The sequence below is a fragment of the Equus caballus genome, chromosome 4, assembly GCF_041296265.1.
Source record: "Equus caballus isolate H_3958 breed thoroughbred chromosome 4, TB-T2T, whole genome shotgun sequence".
NCBI classification, from domain to species: domain Eukaryota; kingdom Metazoa; phylum Chordata; class Mammalia; order Perissodactyla; family Equidae; genus Equus; species Equus caballus.
In genome coordinates, this window is record NC_091687.1 from 63,694,705 (window position 1) to 63,713,108 (window position 18,404).

Here is an 18,404-nt window from a genome sequence, read left to right on the forward strand (position 1 = left end):
TTTTTGCCCTTTTAAAATTTTTTTAATTGATTAATTTGCTTTAGGTTTCTTGTATGAAAACGCTACTGTGGTGGCCACAGCTCAAGCCTGGGTCTTCTGCAGGGTGACTCTAGTATGAGTCTGTAGGAGAAGGTCATTGAATTCCTAATAGGGAGTCTAAGTGAACGCAGTCTCTTTCCAGAAGTTGGGGGGTGAGATAGCTGTAGGTCTTGGAGATGGCATCAAAGGTGGCCTTGGCATAGTTGCCCAGGGTGGCAGTGCAGCCCCTGGCCTAGGTGTGGCAGGCATCCATCCTGGTCATCAGCAGCAGCTTCTTGGGCTCAGAGGCGAAGGCAATCCCGGTACCTCTGGGGGTGGGATGAGGTACTCAGTACAGAGGCAGGCACCTTGCAGGGGCAGTGTGTAGCTTCCCTGTCTTGTTCCCGCAGTAGCCTCCCCACACTGAGACAGAGAGCTTGGCCCCGTGGACCACAGTGGCTACCTCCTTGGAGCACTTAACACCCAGACCAACCTGGCCCGTTGTAGTCCCAGATGGCAACAAATGCCTTGTACCTGGTCCACCGGCCAGCGCCGTTCTGCTTTTGCATATGCCTAATCTTCAAAACCTCATCCTTCAGGCATATCCCCAGGAAAAAAGTCAACGATTTCAGACTCTTTGATGGGCAAGGAAAAGAGAGATCTCACCAGGCATTTGATCACGTCCTTAACCAGGTGGCCCAGCTCCACCTTGCTTCCTTGAGCTCCATTATCCAGGCTGGGCTGCTGCCGCCTTCCACCCTGGCATGCCAGGAGCACAGTGTACCTCTGCCCTTTGGGGCTTTCCCAGAGAAGAAATGCCCTTTATGTTAATCAGGAGTGAAATAAGATCCACATGTTGAAATTGTTGATATATCTCTTAAAATGCTTTTAAATCACAGATCTGAACCCCCCTCCTTTTGTTTTTATTGAGGTTATGATAGTTTACAACCTTGTGAAATTTCTGTTGTACATTATTTGCCAGTCATATTGTAGGTGCACCACTTCACCCTTTGTGCCCACTCCCAACCCCCCTTTCCCCTGGTAATACCACTTATCTGTTCTCTTTGTCCACCTGTTTGTTTATCTTCCACATATGATTGGAGTCATACAGAGATTGTCTTTCTCTATCTGCCTTATTTTGCTTAACATAATACCCTCAGGGTCCGTCCATGTTGTTGTGAACAGGATGATTTTATCCTTTTTATGGCTGAGTAGTATTCCATTGTAAATATATACCATATCTTCTTTATCCAGTCATCAGTCAGAGAGCACTTAGCTTGCTTCCACGTCTTGGCTATTGTGAATAATGCTGCAAGGAACACAGGGGTGCATGGATCTCTTTGAATTGCTGATTTCAAGTTCTTTGGATAGATACCCAGTAGTGGGATGACTGCGTCATATGGTATTTCTACTTTTAACTTTTTGACAAATCTCCATACTGTTTTACGTAGTGGCTGCACCAGTTTGCATTCCCACCAACAGTGTATGACGGTTCCTTTTTCCACAACCTCTCAAACATTTGTTATTTTTTGTTTTCATTATTTTAGCCATTCTAGTGGGTATAAGGTGATATCTTAATATAATTGTGATTTGCATTTCCCTGATGATCAGTGATGATGGGCATTTTTTCATGTGCCTATTGGCCATATGTATACCTTCTTTGGAGAAATGTCTCTTCATATCCCCTGCCCATTTTTTGATGGGGTTGTTTGATTTTTTGTTGTTGAGTTCTGTGAGTTCTTTATATATTATGGAGATTAACCCTTTGTTGGATATATTGATTTGCAAATATTTTTTCCCAGTTGGTGGGTTGTTCTTTTGTTTCAATCCTGTTTTCCCTTGCCTTGTAGAAGCTCTTTAGCCTGATAAAGTCCCATTTGTTTATTCTTTCTATTGTTTCCCTTGTCTGAGAAGACATGCTGTCCAAAAAGATCCCTTTAAGACTGATGTCAAAGAGTGTACTGCCTATATTTTCTTCTAGAAGTCTTATGGTTTCAGGTCTTACCTTTAAGTCTTTGATCCATTTTGAGTTTATTTGTGTCAATGGTGTAAAAGAATGGTCTATTTTCATTCTTTTACGTGTGGCTGTCCTGTTTTCCCAACACTATTTGTTGAAGAGACTTTCTCTTCTCCATTGTATGTTCTCAGCTCCTTTGTCAAAGATTAGCTATCCATAGATGTGAGGTTTTATTTCTGGGCTTTAAATTCTGTTCCATTGGTCTGTGTGCCTGTTTTTGTACCAGTACCATGCTGTTTTGCTTACTGTAGCTTTATAGTATATTTTGAAGTCAGGGATCGTGATGCGTCCAGTTTTGTTCTTTTTTCTCAGGATTGCTTTTGTAATTCGAGTTCTTTTGTTGCCCCATATGAATTTGAGGATTCTTTGTTCTATTTCTATGAAGAATGTTATTGGGATTCTGATTAAGATTGCATTGAATCTATAGATTGCTTTAGGTAGCATGGACTTTTTAACTATGTTTATTCTTCCAATCCATGTGCATGGAATGTCTTTCCATCTCTTTATGTCATCGTCAGTTTCTTTCAGGAAAGTTTTGTAGTTTTCATTGTAAAGGTCTTTCACTTCCTTGGTTGAATTTATTCCAAGATATTTTATTCTTTTTGTTGAGATTGTGAATGGGGTGGTGTTCTTGAGTACTCTTTCTGTTAGTTTGTTATCAGAGTATAGAAATGCTACTGATTTATGTAAGTTGATTTTGTACCCTGAAACTTTGCTGTAATTGTTGATTACCTCTAGTAGCCTTCCAATGGATTTTTTAGGGTTTTCTATATATAAGATCATGTCATCTGCAAACAGCGAGAGTTTCACTTCTTCATTGCCTATGTGGATTCCTTTTATTTCCTTTTCCTGCCTAATTGCTCTGGCCAAAACCTCCAGTACTATGTTGAATAAGAGTCGTGAGAGTGGGCACCCTTGTCTTGTTCCTGTTCTCAGAGGGATGGCTTTCAGTTTTTCCCCATTGAGTATGAGGTTGGCTGTGGGTTTGTCATATATGGCCTTTATTATGTTGAGGTATTTTCCTTCTATACCCATTTTATTGGGAGTTTTTATCATAAATGGATGTTGGATCTTGTCAAATGCTTTCTCTGCGTCTGTTGAGATGATCATGTGGTTTTTGTTCCTCATTTTGTTAATGTGGTGTATCACGTTGATTGACTTGCCAATGTTGAACCATCCCCGTGTCCCTGGTATAAATCCCAGTTGATCATGGTATATGATCTTTTTAGTCTATTGCTGTTTTCAGTTTTCCAATATTTTGTTGAGGATTTTTGCATCTATGTTCATCAGTGATGGTGGCCTGTAGTTTTCCTTCTTTGTGTTGTCCTTGTCTGGTTTTGGGATCAGGGTGATGTTGGCCTCATAGAATGTGTTAGGAAGTGCTCCATCTTCCTCAACTTTCTGGACTAGTTTGAGAAGGATAGGTATTAAATCTTCTTTGAATGTTTGGTAGAATTCTCCAGAGAAGCCGTCTGGTCATGCACTTTTATTTTTGGGGAGACTTTTGATAACTGTTTCAATCTCTTTACTTATGATTGGTCTATTCAGATTCTTTATTTATTCTTGATTCAATTTTGGGAGGTTGTAAGAGTCTAAGAATTTATCCATTTCTTCTAGGTTGTCCAATTTGTTGGCATATAGTTTTTCATAGTAGTCTCTTATAATCTTTTGTATTTCTGTGGTATCTGTTGTGACTTCTCCTCTTTCACTTATAATTTTATTTATTTGAGTCCTCTCTTTCTTGCTTAGTGAGCCTGGCTAAAGGTTTGTCGATTTTGTTTATTTTCTCAAACAGCCAGCTCTTTGTTTCATTGATCCTTTCTGCTGTCTTTTTTGCTTCAATTTCATTTATTTCTGCTCTAATTTTTAATCTTTCCCTCCTTCTACTAACTTTGGGCTTTGTTTGTTCTTCTTTTTCTAATTCTGTTAGGTGTCGTTTGAGATTGCTTATCTGAGATTTTTCTTGTTCACTGAGATAAGCCTGTATTGTGATGAATTTCCCTCTTAGGACTGATTTTGCTGCATCCCAAATGAGTTGGTATGGCATGTTTTCATTTTCCTTTGTCTCCAGATTATATTGGATTTCTCCTTTAATTTCTTCAATGATCCATTGGTCATTCAGTAGCATGTTATATAATCTCCACATCTTTACCCCTTTCTCAGCTTTGTTCTTGTAACTGATTTATAGTTTCATAGCATTGTGGTCAGAAAAGATGCTTGACATTATTTCGATCCTCTTGAATTTGCTGAGGCTTGCTTTGTTTCCCAACATATGGTCTATCCTTAAGAATGTTCCATGCAAACTTGAGAAGAATGTGTAACCTACTGTTTCAGGATGGAGTGTTCTATATATATCTATTAAGTCCATCTGGTCTAGTTTTTCATTTAATTCTACAATTTCCTTGTTGATTTTTTGTCTGGATGATCTATCCATTGGTGTTAATGGGGTGTTGAGGTCCCCTACTATTACCATGTTGTTGTTGATATCTCCTTTTAGTTTTGTTCATGGTTGCTTTATGTACTTTGGTGCTCCTGTGTTGGATGCATATATACGTATAAGTGTTATGTCTTCTTGCTGGAGTATCCCTTTTATCATTATAAACTGCCCCTCTTTTTCTCTCTTTACCTGTTTTGCCTTGAAGTCTACTTTGTCTGATAGAAGTATGGTGACACCTGCTTTCTTAAGTTCACTATTAGCTTAGAGTATCGTCTTCCATCCCTTCACTCTGAGTCTGTGTTTGTCTTTGGGGCTGAGGTGTGTTTCCTGGAGGCAGCATATTGTTCAGTCTTGTTCTTTATTCCATCCTGCCACTCGGTGTCTTTTGATTGAAGAATTCAGTCCCTTTACATTTAGAGTGATTATTGAAATGTGGGGGCCTAATGCTGCTCTTTTATCGCTCGTTTTCCAGTTCTTCTGCATTTCCTTTGTTTCTCATCACATGAATTTTGGACTACCAATTCAGTTAGGTAGTTTTCTATGTTGGTTTTCTTCTTATTTGTAATTTGTGTCTCGGTTCTAATTATTTGTTTAGTGGTTTCCAGGTGGTTTGTATAAAACATCTCGTAGATGAAATAGTCCATCTTCTGATAGCCTGCTATTTCCTTAGACTAAGCCAGTTCCATTCTTTTCTTCTTCCCCCTCTAGGTTGTTATTGTCAGATCTTTTTTTCTTCTTGTGTTGTGAGTTTGTTGTTAAAATGACAAGATTATATTTATTCTTGGTGTTTCCCTTCCCTTTATCTTTAATGTTATAGTTAAGCATTTGCTAACCTGTTCTGATGGAGAACTGCAATTTTCTGATTTTGTCTTTCTACTTCTCTCCTTTGCTCAGTGTTTTGTAACCACTTTCTTTTTTTTTTTTTTTTTTTTTCAGGTATGAGGGGCTTCCTGAGCTTTTCTTGTGGTGGTGGAGGGGCAGTCTTGTGGTGGTGAACTCCCTTAACTTTTGTTTATCTGGGAAAGTTTTTATTTCTCCATCGTATTTGAAGGATATTTTTGTTGGATGGAGTATTCTTGGCTGCAAGTTTTTATCTTTCAGAGTTTTGAATATATCATTCTACTCTCTCCAAGCCTGTAAGGTATCTGCTGAGAAATCTGCTGACAGACCAATAGGGATTCCTTTGTAGGTTATTTTCTTCTGCCTTGCTGCCCTTAATATTTTCTCTTTGTCATTGACTTTTGCAAGCTTCACTACTATATGCCTTGGGGTTGGTCTTTTTACACTGATAAAGTTTGGAGATCTATTAGCTTCTATCACATGGATTTCCAGCTCTCTCCCCAGGTTTGGGAATTTCTCAGCAATTATTTCTTTGAACAAGCTTTCTGCTCCATTCTCTTCTTCTCCCTCTGGGATACCTATAATCCCTATATTGCATTTCCTAATTGAGTAGGATATTTCTCGGAGAGTTTCTTCATTTCTTTTTAGTTTTAGTTCTTTCTCCTCCTCTATCTGAAGCATTTCTATATTCCTATCCTCCAAAATGCTAATTCTGTTCTCCATATAATCAGCCCTGCTGTTCAGGGAGTCCAGATTTTTCTTAATCTCCTCCATTGTGTTTTTCATCTCCAACATTTCTGATTGGTTCTTCTTTATAATATCAAGCTCTTTTGTGATGTAGCTCTTGAACTCATTGAGTTGTCTACCTGTATTCTCTTTTAACTCACTGAGTTTTTTAATGATAGCTATTTTGAATTCTTTCTCATTTATGTTATAGATTTCTGTGTCTTTGGGATTGTTTTCTGGGTACTTGTCATTTTCCTTCTGTTCTTGAAATTTAATATGTTTTTTCATACTGCTTGATGGCATGAATTTGTGCCTCCGCATATAGATAGAGTTTGGTTATGGCTTCCACTTGCTGCCCCTGGTGGGAAGGGGGCAGCAGCTGTGTAATCTGGCTCCCTGTCAGCTGTTCCTGACTGAAGCTGGGCCCCTCCTTGGGATCGCAGTGGCCCTGTGGAGTCTCCCGTCAGTTGTGGGAACAATCACATGGAGGCTTCGGGTTGCCGGCGCCTGCTCCCACAGACCCACCTAGACACGCTTGCTCATTAGGGTCTGCAGCAGTGTTATGGACTTTCTCAGCAGCCAGGAGCTGGTTTGCCCAGACCTGCACCTCTGCCACCATCTGGTCCTGCTGGATTTCACTTACCCACTCTGGGCTGCAGCAGAGCTGTGGGTGTTTAATACGGCTGGTGAGTAGCTCACCTGGCCAAGCCACTCCTGCTCCAAGGTCTCCCAACCTTTGTGTTTGGTGGGTGGGGTCTCTCCACTGTAGCTGACTAGGGACTCTCCCTGGGGCTACTGTGGGACTGTGGATTTTCCCACTGGACCAAGGAACAATCATGCTGGGGTTCCAGATTGTTACTGCCCACTTATGCGGTCCTGCTGGATCTCACTTACCCCCTCAGGGCTGCAGCAGAGCTGCAGGTGATTAATGCAGCCTGTGGGTGGCTCACCTGGCTGAGCTACTCCTGCCCCAAGGTCTCCCAGCCTTCGTGTTTGGTGGGTGGGGCCTCTCCACTATGGCTGACTAGGGGCTCTGCCTGGGGCCACTGTGGGACCGTGGATTTTCCCACTGGACCAAGGAACAATCATGCTGGGGCTCTAGATTGTCACCATCTGCTTGCGTGGTCCCACTGGATCTCACTTGCCCCCTTGGGCTGCAGCAGAGCTGTGAGTGTTTAATGCAGCCCACTGGTAGCTCACCCGGCCAAGCCACTCCTGCCCCAAGGTCTCCCAGCCTTTGTGTTTGGTGAGCAGGCCCTCTCCACTAGGGCCAACCAGAGACTTTCCCTGCAGCCACTGTGGAACCATGGACTTTCCCACTGGAATAAGGAGCAATCACAGGGGGCTTAGGGCTGTAGTCATCTCTTTCCACAGTTGCATTGATGTGCACATCCACCCTCGGGGCCACGGTGGTGGTATGAGCATGTCAGCTGGGAGAGAGTCGCTCACAGGTAGTAGGCTGTCTGGGGGCCAAAGAGTTCTCACCTATCTCTACCTCCTCCCCTGGGTAGCCTATCCACCTTCTTATGTGTAGCAGCATGGGTCTCTCAGGCATCCTGAGGTGCTTTGTGAGTATCCTCCATTGATCAAAGAATGTCCAATTAGTTGTAGTTCAAAGAGAGAGAGACAAAGAAAACTGCTCACTCAGCCATGTTAGTGACATCAGTCCCCCCATCCCTTTTTGTTTTTCCTTGCAATTCATTTTGTTGAAGAGCCTGTAGAGTTTTGTACAGTATGAATATTGTTGATTACATTTCCATGGTGTCAGTTTAACAAGTTCCTCTGTTTCTTGTATTTCCTGTAAATTAGTCATTATGGGCTTTCTACATTTGATCTAGAGTCGAGTTCATTTTTTGGCCAGGGTACTTCACAAGCAATGTGAAATAATTCTGTCAGCAGGCACCAACTCTCTGCTTGTCTCTCTTTGGGATGTTGGCAGTCTTTGCCTGGATCTGTTATTTTTTTAGGGATTGCAGAATGGTGAAGTCTGATTCTATCATTCCTTCTTCATTTTTTTTAGCTAAAATGCCTCTATAAAGAGAAGCTACCCTCAACTCTGTGGCTACCCTGAAGTCCAGTTCAAAACTTCTTAAAGCCTTTGGCCCATTTATTTTAGCATCACAAAGACATCCGTTTACCTAAGTACCCAGAAACAGCCCTCCACCCATAAAGGGTGGTATCCTGTAGCAGATAACACCAGGCCAGGGTCTCAGGAGTCTTAGCTGTACCTCTGAGATCTGTATGATGTTGGACAAGCCATGTAATTTCTCAGAGCTGGTGGGCTCCAGACCCCTACCTACACTTCAACCAGAAAAGATGTTTTTTTCTAATTTCACTTGAACAAATCAGGCCATGACTTTTAAAAATTGTGTATAAGATTCTATCACTAAGGTCTCTTTCAGCTAAAGCATTAGATGATTTTCATTCACGATTAAAAATATATATGAGTCCAGGGACCAGCCCAGTGGCACAGTGGTTAAGTTCACACGTCTGCTTCAGCAGCCTGGCGTTCGCTGGTTCGGATCCCAGGTGCAGACCTACACACTGCTGATCAAGCCATGCTGTGGCAGGCGTCCCACATATAAAATAGAGGAAGATGGGCATGGATGTTAGCTCAGGGCCAGTCTTCCTCAGCAAAAAGAGGAGGATTGGTGGCAGATGTTAGCTCAGGGCTAATCTTCCTCAAAGAAAAAAAAAAAATATATATATATATATATATATGTCCATATTAGGATGCTTAGGAATCTGATGACCAAGAAGAGCTATCTCTAAGAATGCGTTATTTCATTTATTCATCCATTAATTCAGTAATTCATTTATTTTTTTATTCTTTAAACAAGTGTTTATGCTACATAAACATCTATAAAGTCTAGGGAGTAGCCATTGTGGGCAATAGCCTTTTGGAGATCTCCTGGAGGTACCATTCTTGAAGCCTTAGCCTGAAGTTCAGAGAGTTGAGAAAAGGATGCCAAGGTTCTTGGAAGTTTTGTTGAAATCATCCACGAGAATGATTCCAAGTACTTGAGAGCTAAATTTGGAATTTTACCTGTGGAAAGTGTCTTTGCTATGCAAAGCCAGCATAGGCAGTATTTAACAACATCCCTGAGAGAAAAAAAGCAATTTAGAAGAACATCTGGATGACTCTTGTTAATCGTTTGCATGATAAAGTTAATCTCTAATTATAGAGGAAAAATACCATCAATGACCCCGCTTCCAAACTCCTCCTTCACCCCTTCCTCAGGTCTCTTTTACCGATTCACACAGTGGACAAATGCAGGGTAGAAGCGTGACGTCTAGCTTCAGCACAGTCCCAGGTTCCAAGTAGACGCTGTGGACTCTGCTTTCTCATTGATGCACCGTGTAGTCCACTCTGGGTACGTGTATTAAAAGGGGCTCAGATCGAGGGGATGATAACTGGGGTAAGAAAGCAGAGAACACAATTCCAAAACCTGTCATTTGAATCACACTGGCTTGTGACAGTAGAAGCTCAAAAATAAGGTCGACGGTTCTCACCTCTGAAACTAGGAGCAAATGGGGGCTTCCCTTCATCACAGTTTCACCCAGTACTTAACCATAGAAGGTGCTGCTGCTCCCCTGGCACTTAATAATGTAATAATGGGAGCAGTTCATGGCAGGAGAGGTTATGAAACAACCTCAAGAGTAACAGGGGGAGAAAAGAGCAACGCTCATTTAACAAATTCAGAGCCTTTCTGGGAGGCCATGAAGTTCTCAGTTCAATTTAATTATCACCAACAAATATTTATTTATTCACTTGATGCATATTTATTGAGTAGCTCCTTTGAACAGCTTGAGGTGTAGGTGTCACTGTGACACAGAGATGACAAGAAGCAGTTCCTTATAAGCTAGTAGGGCAGACACAGTTGGCACAACTCATTGTGAAACCAGACACGCTTTGACAGCTCTGCATTAAAGGTGAGCAAAGGAGAGCTTTATGAGGATGCTGGAGGAAGAGACGAGTTCTGGGGGAGGATTGAGGGGCACTTGATAAAGGAGATGGCATCGATATTGAACATGGAAAACGGGGCAGAACTTCACCCAGAGAAGCCTGCACGGAGCGGGCAATCAGGGCGGAGCACACACAGTGAGCTGGGCGAGGGCCTGGGGAACAGCTGTCCCCACTGGCATCTGCATCTTCCTTGAAGACATTAGAGCTTGGAGTCTGTGTGTGTCACTAAGTGAGACCAAGCTAAAAAAAAGGAAGAGATATTTTAAAAGTTTCCCTCATTTGGAGCCTGGCCTGGTGGTGTAGTGGTTAAATTTGCAAGCTCCGCTTTGGTGGCCTCGGGGTTGCAGGTTCTGATCCTGGGTGTGGACCTATGCACTGCTCATCAAGCCATGCTGTGGCAGGCATCCCACATATGAAATATAGAGGAAGATGGGCACAGACGTTAGCTCAGGGCCAATCTTCCTCAGCAGAAAAAAAAGTTTCTTTCATTTGTATCAATTGCACTCCTGCTGATCTTGTCAGAAATAGCATGTCATCTCAAACTCTAGAAAAATCAGTTTCATCCTGTTTTTTTCCCTTGCATCAACACATCTACTTCTCTGTAAGATACAGCTCTGATTTCAGGACTGGTGTCGCCCTAGGCTCCCCTCAGCTACCACCCACACAGTAAGCGGTTGTCCCACTTTTCAGAGCTCCCGGCGGCCTGTGGCTTCGCGCAGGTAATCCTGCAGGACCCCTAGGGCTCTGCAATGCTAGATCTACAGACAGATACAGCCACACACAGCCAGGGCAGGCCTCCCGTCCCGGCAAGCACAGTCTCCGTGAGCTTCCCCTGGGAGGTGGAGGCCCGCCAGGCCTTGGGCAAACGCCCACCCCTGGCTTGACAACACCTCCACTCCCTTGATTCCTGCCTAACAAGCTACCACTGAGGTTAGGCTGGAGATCACAGGATAAATCCCTTTCTCAATTTGATGAGAAACGGGAAATGCCTTGCGATAGGAAGGCGGGTATAGTTCAGACATTGTAACTTTCTCTTCAGGACAACAGCAGTCATTCTCTAGATGTGCAGAGCATTTTATGATTTACAAAGACAGGGTCTAATTTGATTCTTGTTACAGAATTATTCATTATTCTCACTTTGGAGATAGAGAAATCAAGGGGTTCATTCATTAAGATAATAAAAATAACTGCTCATTGGGCACATTGCCAGGTCTTGTTGTGAGCACTTTACATTGAACTCACTGAAGCCCCTCAATCGTCCTACGAGGCAGATTGTTGTCATCCTCATTTTGCTGCTGAAGGAAACAAGCACAGAGAAGTTATATAACTTGCTCGATGGCCCACTAGTAAACGATAGAGGTGGGATTTGCATGCAGCCAGTGTGACTCCAAGGTCGCATTACGTGGCCCATAGCTTGGATCTGGAAGAGAAGGGTTATCCGAGTGTACCATTCACCCAGCCAAGGGGATTCTGGGATATCACAGGAAATGTTCCCCAATGGCAAAGGTTTCTGCTGGACAAATGCCTCTCTCTCAATGGCTGACTATAACTGGGGTGGATTTCGAGAGAGCTATTAGGGAGCAAATTGTTTGTTGCCCGTTTTCCCCTACATTCCCCTACATTTCATTCTACCTTGGGACAGACATCATTCTCATCAGTGAGAAAACCACACATCTAAACCCACCCCTGTTTCTCCAGGTTGGCAATGAAGCAAAACTTGGAGACGAGGGCATTTCCGAGTCTTATGGGGAGCAGGGGCTCATGGGGAAAGAGCACTGAGCACAGCACTAGAAAACCTGGGTTATGGTCACGTGCTAAACGTGTGATCTTAGACTAGCTGTTTCACTTCTCTGAGCCTCAACTGTTTCAAGTAGTGACTCTTCTGCCTATCTCAGGTTAAAAAAATTATAAAAATTACTGTGAAATCTGTAGCATGCCACACAGATGTAATAGGTTACTACTGTCCTTTGCCGTTTCTAGCCAGCAGTTACTTTTCTCAAAGCTCATCCTCATGCTTCGACACAGGAGACTTTTTAAAAAATGAGATTGGACAACAGCTTGTAAACTTGTGCATAATTTGGGCATCAATATAATAAAATGGGCTTGATTTAGTGAAGATTCTCAAAACAATAACTTTTAAGATGGTACTATAATTCAGCGCTTACACTTTGAGCCAGGGATGTATTTAAGCTGCATAGATAAGTGAAAAAAGTTTTGCAACCTTCTCCTAGGTTCTTCTAGAAAATTCAGGATAAGGTAAACTTTTTAGATTTTTTTAGATTTGAAAAGGTTTGCATTTAAGGAGATGAGATCTTGATGAATGGAAACAATGGTGTGCAGTAGTGAAGAGCATGGGCTTCAGCAGCAAGCAGAGCTTACCTACAATCGGGAGAGGTGAGCTTGGGTGCTGGCTCAACCCCTTAGGGCTTTGAGAGTTTAGGCAAGAGATTGAGCTGCTCTTGGCCTTGTTTCCTCATGTGGAAAGCGGGCATGTTATAATCATATACTTTATAGGTGTTTATGAAGATTAAATGAAATAGTGCTTGTGAAGCATTTAACATGGTAAATACTCAAATATTGTTAGTTTTTTTCTGAAAAGATCATGGTTCTGTTGTTGCTATTTCAGAATTTCTTTCTTTTTAAGGCTGAGCAGGATTCCATGGTATGTATATACTGTATTTTCTTTATCCATTCATCTGTTGATGGACATTTAGGTTGTTTCCACATCTTGGCTACTGTGAATAGTGCTGCAGTGAATGTAGGAATGCTAATATCTCTTCGAGATCCTGATTGCCTTTCTTTTGAATAAATACTCAGAAGTGGGATTCCTGAATCATACAGTAGTTCCATTTTTCTGAAGAACCCCCATTCTAATTTGTATAGTAGCTGCAGTATTTTGCCTTCCCACCAACAATGTGCAAGGATTCCAATTCCTCCACAGCCTCCTGAACACTTGTTGTCTTTTGTGTTTTGATAATAGCCATCCTGACAGGTGTGAGGTGATATCTCATTGTGGTTCTGATTTGCATTTCCCTGATGGCTAGTGACTGAGTATTTTTTTTCGTATACCTGTTGGCTATGAGGATGTTATGCTAAGTGAAATAAGCCAGTCATAGAAAGACAAATACTGCTGATTCTACTTATATGAGGTATCTAAAATAGTCAAATTCATAGAATCAAAGAGTGGAATGGTGGTTGCCAGGGCTCAGGGGAAGGGGAAATGGAGAGTTACTAATCAATGGGCATAAACAGTCAGTTAAGCGAGATGAATACGCTCTGGAGGTCGGCTGTACCTATAGTCGTTATATCTATAGTCAACAATAATGTGGAATAAAGTGTAATAATAATATGTAATAATATGTAGTAAAGTATAATAACACACTTAAGATTTGCTGAAGAGGGTAGATTTCATGTAAAGTGTTGTTACAAAAAAAATAAAATTTTAAAAAATATTTCTGAAAATTGGGAAGGTCTGCCTGTATTCTAAATATAGGAAAAAATGTTTTTCAACATGGCTACTCAAATCATTCTCACAGAGCTGGTTAGTTCTTAAGACTGATGTTATGTAAGTGTAGAATCAGGTACAGCATTGGCTAGTGACCTTTTGATAATGCTTAAATAAGAGATTAATCACTAAGAAATAACTAGACAGGAAGGTAAAAGGCATTAACATGGTAAATTATTTTGTACAGATTTATCAATACCAGGACCCTGGTACCTTACTAGGTGAGTACCCAAACAGTTAGTTTCTTGATATCATTTGTAGGATAAGATGGTCTCACTAAACCCCAGACGTGGATCTCCAGGAAACCTCCGTCATAAACCAAATCCTACTCAATAGCAAATAGATTTTGATATTATACCCTTGAACTGATGAGTTTGCTTAAATTACTGTTTAATTTAAACAGTAAATAAAACTTGTCTCCATCAAACATATAGTTGGAACCCAATCAGTGAAAGACTTAAAAATTAATAGCTCAGCGGAGTAGTCAATGCCAAGTCTCTGATTTATTCTCTGTTATTGAGGTAGCATAAATAGAAAGAAGCTATTCTCTGCAAATGCCAAAAATAGCTATTACAGAGCTCTTTATGCTGATATTGTTGAGGTCTTTGTTTTGGAGCTATCTGATGAGAAAAGCTGGCTTGTAAAGGAATTCCTTTTATTTCTTCAATAACTAAATCCACTTGGACGAGGTGGTCCCATTTATGCCAAGTGTCTCAGTGAACAGTGCTACAAGGGAATTATATTATCAAAGAGAGAGCTACAGAGTCCACTTTTCCTGTGAAGTCACATCCACCAGGGCCATGTCTTAGTATCTCCAGACCTACACACGGGCCTGGTGCCTAATGAAAGATCATCCTTGTCTCTGGAAGGAATCTTCTTAGGTGATGATGGTGTTTTGGGTAATTGTTCCTAGAAAGACTTTGTATTTGGCCTTGTAGAGATACTAGGAGCCATATATCCAGGAAATGCCTAAACCTTTTGTTACCAAAACCAAATTGGGTTCACCTTCTGGTGAGTTAAATCAGACTCTCCGCCAGAAGTAGTTGTTACACAAGGTAGGGTATATTTGCAGCAAATAGGAGGCCACACAGAATCATTTCCAAAATCATGGCATCCCTGAACAAATAGAAGCAGGGACTTTTTATTTTGGATGGGAAATGAATATTCCAAAGGGAGAGGTGGGTATTCACTTGCACGTGCTCAGCTGGAAAACATGCTTCCACATACATTGCAGGTTATGGTAGTAAGGCCTAAGCTCCTACCACAGAGGAGATCTTAGCATTAAAAATAAGGCAAAGGTCATAGGTGTTGCTCCTGTGGTGGGGCTTGGTCTGGTTCAGGATTGTTGATAACTGCATCTCTTAAATAGCTAAATGCCTTCAAATTCATCCTTGAGTTCCTCGTAGCAATTAGTTAGGGACACTTTTCATTTTTCTAGACCTGGCCCCAGGCTCCTTCCATTTTGACCCTCTTATTGGCATCCAGAGCCATCATGGTCAAGGGGAAAGAGGCCACTGATTGACCTGAATTTAATAATAAGCCTATCCAGCCAACCACTTTAGAGTCAGGAGGTGTCTGTACAGATTGCCATGTCCTCTGCCAGAGAAATGCTGTTACCAAAGAGAGAATCAAACGGAAAAAGGGACACGGCCTGTGATCCAGTTGGTATTAAAGATGAAGGAATGCTTGCTGGCATTAACATTTTACAAAACCAATGAGGACTCCCTGCAGTGAATTTCACCTAAACCTAGTCCCAAATTTGGAATCGAATGCTAATCGAAAAAGTTATGTTAAATCGCTACTTCCAAAATAATTTCAGAATGACATGGACGTTTCCACGTGCTTAATATGGCAGCATCTCCCAAGGGCCATCAGAACTGAGTGGCCTTGGAATTGTGCAGTGAGGCTAGGGCAGTCCCTAGAGATGTCTGGACTAGGACCAGTCGTGAGGTCCAATCTAGTCTTGGCTGGCCCTGGGGAGTCAGAAAGGTCACAGGGAATCCTGCTTCTCTGGTAGAATAATGTTTGCCTGGTTAGGTGGTGTGTAAAAAATTATTGGCATGCAGGATTACTGCAAAATGTTGAAAGCCAGAAAGTTTGGGTTATGGTAGTTATGAACAAAGGAAAGTATTTACAATATCCCTTTTGCCCCAAAATAGATTTTAACCACGCTACAACCACAAAGGAATGTGTCCATTCATCTCTAAATGGGTTGTCTCTTACCCCCGTGTTTAGGTCATAGCTATTTCTAGACTTTCATGTGACAAGACCTTCACAGACCAAATTCAGTACTGTCACCTTTGGAAGAAAGTGGCCGCATGCGCTGTGGTTTTCCCTTGTTTATTTTGTCTTGTTTGGTTTTACACAGCCTGTATCACTAGCCTCTCAATCAAGGTCAGTAGATTGAATTCAACCCCATTCATTTAAAAGAGCCATAAATTCCTGCCAGCACCATGATCTCACCCCGTTGAGCAGCAGAAGGTGTCTGTGGTGTGCCGTGAAGTCAACCTTCCAAACGCAAGTCTTCTGTGTGACCCTGAAACCATACCTGAAAGACAGGATGGTGTCGTCATATGAGCATGCATTCTGACTGTAACTTAATTTATTAAGGGCAACATGTATCCAGAGGTGAAAAGAAAACGAAAATGACTGATTTATTGTTTTAATTGAAGAGCCTGTAGTCCAAATAAACTATATCAATGGAAAAGACTCATCCAAACACCAGTGTGGAATTTCCTAATACTTGCTGCCAATTTGCTATCGAGTAGATGGTTCAGAAGTCTCAGGTGGATTCTAATTGTGCAAGGGCCAAAAACGATCTTATTACCAGGGCGGAGGTCAGTGATTAACGTTGTGATATGAAGTCATATTCCTTGCAATGCTGCTCTTTGCAGAGTGCCAGATTTGAGATCTGTGTGCAGGCAATGTTGACGTGTTTGCCTGCGAGTGAAACTCGGATGAGGAGGGTGGCAAATTCCTCTTGTCACAATGTGAATTCTTATACACATACACGCATTCTCTCTTCTCTCTCACAGACACAGACACACACACACACACGCACGCACCCTCCATCCCTCCAGTCATGTATCTCTTTAAAAATGTTCATTGCATCAGCCATGCAGGAGGGGAAAGAAAATCCTTATCAACCTGTAGCCGTCAGACACGACCCCGAAGGCAACTATTTACTATAATATGAAGACTTGGTCTTGCAATGAAGGGGCCCGGCAAAGAGGGGAGAAACTGCACCATCCTATAACTGCCAGGGCTGAGAGGAGCAGAGTTGTAGCTGACATTTCTTTTATTATGTATACCGAGTGCTTTAAATGAATTATGTTATTCAATCCTCACATTAACTTTCTAAGGTAGGGACTATATTTATTTCCATTTTACAGATGAAGAAACTGGGGCTCAGAGACATTAAATGACTTATTTATGGTCACACAAATTCACTCTAAACCACCATGCAATGCAAGCCAAACTCTCCAATCTACTTCTTTATAGGGGAATGTGTGGAATGACAACTTGTTACTCTGCACCAAACACCATCTCTACTTAACGTGCATATGAATATGGATATATGTATAATATGGTTGGGCCTCAGCGTGCACTCATAGATGGACCCTCGCACACTCTCACATTGCTTGTCCTTTTGCCAAATCTTTTGCCCTTATGGTGGCCTCTAGTCATATTCTAATATTTTTAGCCAGAGTTATGATAAAAGAATCTTTATATTTCAAAATAGCTTTACAGGTCACACTCTGCACAATCCGAAATGCTGCTTCTCTGCTTGGTGAGGGTTAAATGGTTGTCTCAGGCCAGTGTGTTTAGTTCACATTCTATAAATGGCTCTTACTCCTTGATCTGACTCACTGTATGTATTACTGCAAAGTCACTTACAGATCCATTTATTTTTAGAATCTTAAAGAAACAGATTCTATAGGGAGTGTTTGTTTCTGACCACAGGCTAATGTGAGTGAAAACATATCTTGGCGAGGAGCTTTCTTTCCATTTGATTTCTCTGCCCACAGCTCTCTGTTAGTGATAGGTCTTTGCATGTTGTGTTAAAATGTTTTGAATTATTTAAATAGCAGAGTGGCAGGATTTTATGCCGACAGCTTACGTAGTAGACGAGTTTTGTGGTGTACAAGTGGAAGAGCCTTTGGATTTTAAGTAAAATGAGTTAGAGAAAAATGAACACAATTAATAGTCAGAAGAGGGAGAAGGATTATATACCTGTTGCTTACCTTGTAGCTTTGCAATAGAAATTTCTTCTAGGATCAAAATCCAGGAATGTAAGAACAATGATGATAATGATGGTGATGATGATGTTGATGATGATGATGATGATGATAACTACCACCACGATTAGTAGAGATTCTGGATCCATCCATTAAATAAATATGGCATGCTGCCCTCTACAGGCATTCAATCTAAACCAGATAGTATTAAATTCATACAAATAGATAAAGCATTCTCAAATACACAGACCAATGCATGAATGCAAATTAAATATTGAGTTAAATAAGTAAAACCTTTACGCTCTGCAAGTCTAATTTGTGTGAATTCCAAAGCCAAAGAAGCAGGCATTTAGTAACTCATATATTTTAATTCACTCTTCTAAGATTTTGAGTATGTATATTTGAGACCAATGTCAGAAGCAGGGAAGAAACAACTGGGAATTTATGGACTAGTTTTCTGTTTATACTTGAAAAAGCTAATTGTTCGTTGGTCTGGCTAAGACTTATTCTTTTTTGCTAACAGATATTTGCTAACGATTAATAAATAATAATAGGTTTGGAAATCTCAATTTTTTTGCATTTCAAAAGGTTGGATTTTCTACCACATTCCAGCAACATTTGTAGATACTCAACTAGCAGGCTTTATACAAAAAAGA

At 41.3% G+C, this 18,404-nt stretch overlaps 1 protein-coding gene and 1 pseudogene across 26 annotated transcripts in view; one reads left to right on the top strand and one right to left on the bottom strand.

Annotated features, from left to right (window-relative positions):
- The window catches only part of CREB5 (cAMP responsive element binding protein 5), a 397,793-nt gene that overhangs the window by 193,575 nt on the left and 185,814 nt on the right, over positions 1-18,404 (top strand). The window lies entirely within an intron of this gene.
- Positions 31-17,897, bottom strand: LOC138923891 (small ribosomal subunit protein uS5 pseudogene; annotated as a pseudogene).